Raw genomic sequence first — 6,000 nt, 5'->3', positions numbered from 1 at the left:
CAAGACATTATGTAATCAATGTTCACAATGCTTTTCAATAAAAAATAAAATAAAATATATATATATTGTTGGAAGTTGAGGTGGGTTTCGACTCGTGAAAAGGAATAGACGTGTTTTGACTGTGAGCGCAAGTTTTGGTGAGAAAGTTTGAGAGGAAAAGTGTTTGAGGAGAGAGATAGAGGTGAAAAGAGCGTGGAGGCGGAAGAGAAGTGGAGTAGAGAGAGAGAGGCTTGGAGAAGAGCAGGAAAGAGCAGAGAGAGGAATAAAGAAAAAAGAAAAGTAGAGGTTAAGACAGAAAATTAAGAAGTGGGGAAGGCAAGTAGAGAGGAGGGGCGGTAAGAAGTAATGGCGGAGACAGAAAAGGTAAGACAGGGACTAAAGGTGCGATCACGAGTAGAAGTAGAGAGACGAATGAAGGCGTACGGGATAGTGATGGAAAGATTTGTGACAACAGCAAAATTAAGAGATAAAGGTGGAAGGATGGATAAGAAAGGTGCAGAGGAGGAAAAGAAGAAAAGAGTAGAGGTGGTGAGGGGGAGAGATAGCGGAGAGGGGCTGAGGGAGAATATTAGAGGAGAAATGAGAGAGGCAAAAAGATGTAAGAGTGAAATTGAAGGGAGCGAGATGGAAGGGGAGGGGGGAGAAGGATTGGACAACACGATAATAAATGTGGCAAAAAGTAGTGGTGCAGAAGATATAATGGAAAAGATACGGGCAGATATAAGGGATTTAAGAGAGGTATGAGAGGAAAAAAGGAGAGAATTGACAGAAATGTTTAAAGAAATGATGGAAAAAATGGAAAGAATGGAGACAGCTGGGAAAAGAAGAAAAGAAAGATAGGAGAAAAAAATAGAAAATGTTAGGAGAGAACAAGAGAGAGAGAGAGAGAGAGAAGAAAGAAGAAGAGAGACCAAAGAAGAAAGGGAAAAAGCAGAACTTAGAGAAAAGAAACTGCAGGAAAAATGAGGAGAGAGGATAAACAAGTTGGAAGAAGCGTGCGTAAAATTAAAAGAAAGTATAGTATATATATGAGAGAAAAAATGGATAGAGAAAGTAGGTTAAACAATATAATAGTGACAGACTTAGAGGGTGGGTTAAGATGGGAAAAGAAGGGAGAGACAGAGGACTGGTTAAGGGAGGAACTAGAAATGAAAGGGGAGATAGTGAATCTGAGAAGACTAGGGGAGATAGCGGGGTGGGATGATCGGAGGGAAAGAGGAAAGAAGATGTTATAAATTAGATGCGCTTCATGGAAACAAAAAGAAGAAATCATGAAGAGAAAAAAGAAGCTGGGGCAGAAAACGATCTTTATAGATCAGGACTGGACGTGGAAGCAGAAGAAAATAAGAGAGGAAGTAAGAAGGAAAGCGAGAGAAATAAAAAGTACAGGTAAAGACGTAAAGATGTGGCATAACGGGGTAAAGTCAAAAGAAGAATGGTGGTGGAGCGAGAAAGAGGGAAAAATGGTAAGAAAAAGGACTGAAGTGTTTCAAAAACAATAGGGAAAAAAGAGAGAGAGAGAGAGAGGAGGGAAGAGAGAGAGAGGGAAGAAAGGCAGTAAAGATACTATTTTGGAACGTGGCGGGAATTAGGAGCATGGAGGAAGACAACTGGGCATATGTTACAAAATTCGATATAATCGGACTAACGAAAACTTGGGTGAAGAGGCAAGGGGCAAAACTGGGGTGGAGAAGCAACTGAAAGGGTATAACATAGAGTGGAGAGACTCAAGAAGGGAAGGAAGAAGGGGGAGAGAAATAGGGGGAGCAATAGCGGTAAGAGAGAGGAAAGGAATGAGTAAGGTTGAATGGAAGAAAGAAAGGACCTGTGAGGTAATAGCAGGAGAAATAAAGATCGAAGGGAGGAAATACATGATAGCAACGGTGTATATGCAACATGAGAAAAAGGAAAACTATGAATATCTAAGCGAAGAGATAGCGGAGAACAGAGGAAAAATAATAATTATAGGAGGAAACTTCAACGCAAGAACAGGAAATGAAGGGAGAGAATGGGAGATATAAGAAAACCTAGAAGAAATAAAGGCGAAGGATAAAGTGTTAAACGCAGAGGGAGGAGAAATGATAAAATGACTAGGAGAAAGGGACTAAGTGATAACGAATGGGAGAAAAGAAGGAGATGAAGAGGGAGAAATAACATATATAGGAGCGAGAGGAATGTCAACGATAGACTATTTAGTAGGTAACGAGGAAGGTGATGAGGCAATAAAAAATGTTCAAATAAAAGATAGGTTAAAGTCGGACCACTTACCTGTAGAAGTGGAATTGGGAGACAAAATAGCAGAAGAAAGAAAAGAAGAGGAAGAAAGAATGATAGACGACTGGAGCGAATAAGGTATAAGAGAGTATCAGAGATGGATAGACGTAATAGAAGGAACAGAAAAATGGAAAGAGATAAAAAATATAGTGAGGAACGCAGTAGCAGAAAAGAAGGTAAGAGAAAAAAAGAATAAAAAAAAGCTGATGGAAAGAAGAATGTAGGATAAAAAGGGCTAGGGTGATGGCAGAGTTAAATAAGGTAAGAAAAAGGGAAGGAGACAGAGGCAAATACCTTGAAGCAAAGAGAGAATACAGAGAGGAAATAAGAAAAGCGAAAGAAGCTGAGGGGAAAAGAGTGGCAGAAGAAATAAGAAAAGATAAGACGAGAAGAAAATTCTGGGATAAAGTGAATAGCAGGAACAGTAGCAAGAAAAGAATTGGATTAGATGAAAATATAAGAAAAGAAGAATGGTTAAAGCACTTCAAGGGACAATTGGGAGAGAAAAAAAGGAGGAGAAATTGAAGACAGCGGAGGAGAGGAAGGTGAAGAGGTCAAGGTAAGAGAAGTAAAAGAGGTAATAAGAAAAATGAAAAAGAAAAAGGCAACAGGAGAAGATGGTATAGCGAATGAAGTATGGATTTCACGGAAGGCTTGATAAAAGATATGACAAAATGCTTAAACGGAATATGGAACGGAGAAGGATATCCAGAAGAATGGAGGAAGGGAATAACAGTACTAATACATAAGAAAGGGAGGAAAGAAGAAGTAGAAAACTAAAGAGGAATAACGCTGATGGACACGGGATATAAAATATATGCGGAATACTGAGAAAAAAGCTGGAAAGAGAACTAGAAGCTAAAGAAATGCTAAGCGATACGCAGATGGGATTCAGGAAGAAAAGAGGAATAATAGACGCAATATACGAGGTATGATCAAAAAGTAAGGTGAATTTTGAAATTTAGCGGGCTACGTCCGTTCGATCTTCGATTTTTTTATTTGGTTATATCGGTACACTCGTCTAGAACATACGTTCCAAATTTCAGCTTTGTAGTGTGTTTGGTTTGTTTGTGAGAGGCATCAAAGTTAGAAGTGTTTTGCGTGCTCCACGATTTGCTGCTGTCTAAAAACATGGATCAAAGAGTTTGCATTAAATTTTGTGTGAAAAATGGAATCAAATGTTCCAAAACACTTGAAATGCTGAAAGTGGCATACGGTGAGTCTACTTTAAGCCAAAAAAATGTTTACAAGTGGTATAAACTCTTCCAAGAAGGCCGAGAAGACACCGACGACGAACCTCGTTCTGACGCCCCAGCACATCAATAACTGATGAGAATGTTGAAGAAGTGAAGAAAATAGTGTTGGGAAATCGTCGAATTACCATTAGAGAAATTGCTGATGATATTGGCATCTCATTTGGTTCGTGCCAATCAATTTTGACGAGTGTTTTAGACATGAGACGTGTGTCAGCGAAGTTTGTTCCGAAATTGCTAAAGTTTGACCAAAAGAATCGTCGCATGAGCATCGCTCAAGAACTGTTGAATGACGTCAACGACGATCCAGATTTACTCAAAAAGGTCATAACTGGTGACGAATCATGGGTATATGGTTATGATATCGAAACCAAAGTCCAATCGTCCCAATGGAAGAGCCCAGATGAGCCAAGACCGAAAAAAGCACGCCAAGTTCGATCAAATGTCAAAGTTTTGCTCACTGTTTTCTTCGATTACCATGGCGTGTTACATCAGGAGTTCTTACCATATAGACGTACGGTCAATAAACAGTATTATCTTGAAATTATGCGCCGTTTGCGAGAAGCAATACGAAGAAAACTCCAAGAATTGTGGAAAAACAATTCATGGCTTTTGCATCACGATAATGCCCCTGCTTACTCATCTTTGCTTGTGAGAGATTTTTTGGCCAAAAACAACACCACAATCATGGCGCAGCCACCATATTCCCCGGATTTGGCCCCATCTGACGTTTTTTTGTTCCCAAAACTAAAGAGACCTATGAAAGGACGGATATTTGCAACGATTGAAGAAATAAAGACTGCATCGCTGGAAAAGCTTAAGGCTATACCGAAAAGTGCTTATGAGAAGTGCTTTGAGGATTGGAAAAACCGTTGGCATAAGTGTATTGTATCTGAGGGGGATTACTTTGAAGGGGACAACATAAATATTGATAAATAAATATTTTTTCTTAAAAATACAAAGTCACCTTAATTTTTGAACACACCTCGTATATATTAGTATTGTTTCTTTATCTATATGGTCCTCCTTCCTTTTTGTTTTTTAAACGGATTGTATGGTCCATTAAATGTATGCGTATTATAAGTATGTATCCAATTGATACAATGGATTAATATATTCTCTTTGATCCTAACGGCGTGAATAAATTGCCTGTATGATTGCTGTCTGTCTTGGGCTTTTTATTAACACTCAAACTCTGATGAAGTAAACTGAACTAAAGCTTTCAATTAACTTTTAATTAGGTAAAAGAATAATACCGGATAACACAGAAAAATTAAATTAAACTAGATTTATATTTCAATTGGCGAGATAAACTCTGAATTTCGGAAAAATTGCAGCCTACTTGCTCTGGAGATCAGTCCTGACTGACTAATCCTCTGTTCGTTGTTTTCACCAATTTATTATATATCCTTTGTTATTTATTATATATCAGCGAAGTTTGTTCCGAAATTGCTCAATTTCGACCAAAAGAAACGTCGCATGAGCATCGCCCAAGAGCTACTGAATGTCGTCAACGATGATCCAGATTTACTCAACAGGGTTATAACAGGTGACGAAACATGGGTATACGGTTATGACATCGAGACTAAGACTCAATCGTCCCAGTGGAGGCATTCTGGATCACCAAGACCAAAAAAAGCACGCCAAGTTCGATCAAATGTAAAGGTTTTGCTTACAGTTTTCTTTGACTGCAGAGGCGTGGTGCATCATGAGTTCCTGCCACAGGGTAGAACAGTAAATAAGGAATATTACGTGCAAGTTATGCGCAATTTGCGCGAAGCAATCCGCCAGAAACGTCCGAATTTGTGGAAAAATAAAAATTGGCTTTAGCACCATGATAACGCCCCTGCTCACACATCGTTGCTTGTGCGCGAATTTTTGGCTAAAACCAACACAGTAACGATGCCACAGACACCGTATTCCCCAGATCTGGCCCCCTGTGACTTCTTCTTGTTCCCAAAACTGAAGAGGCCCATGAAAGGACGGCGTTTTGCCACGATTGAGGAGATAAAGACGGCATCGAAGGATGAACTAAACAAGATCACAAAAAATGATTTTTTGAAATGCTTTGAGGATTGGAAAAAGCGTTGGCACAAGTGCATTATATCCGAGGGGGATTACTTTGAAGGAGATAAAATAAAAATTGATGAATAAATAAATATTTTTTGAGAAAAATAAAAATTCACCTTACTTTTTGATCACACCTCGTATATATTAAAAACAATAATAGGGAAGGAAATAAGGGAAAAAGGAGGAAAACTGTTTGTATTCTTTGCCGACATGAAGGCCGTTTTTGATAAGATAAAGAGGAAGAAAATATGGGAAACAATGAAAGAGAAAGGGATAAATAGAAAAATTAGGAAAAGAATAGAAGTAATATATAAGAAAACAGGGAGTAAGATAAAAGTTGAAGGAGAAATAATTGGGAAGTTCGAGACTTACTAAGGTGTAAGGCAAGGGTGCCCTTTGAGCA

This window comes from Phymastichus coffea, unplaced genomic scaffold (assembly GCF_024137745.1).
Source record: "Phymastichus coffea isolate CEN01 unplaced genomic scaffold, Cenicafe_Pcof_1.1 PCOF00027, whole genome shotgun sequence".
NCBI lineage: Eukaryota > Metazoa > Arthropoda > Insecta > Hymenoptera > Eulophidae > Phymastichus > Phymastichus coffea.
This window is presented reverse-complemented; position numbering follows the sequence as displayed.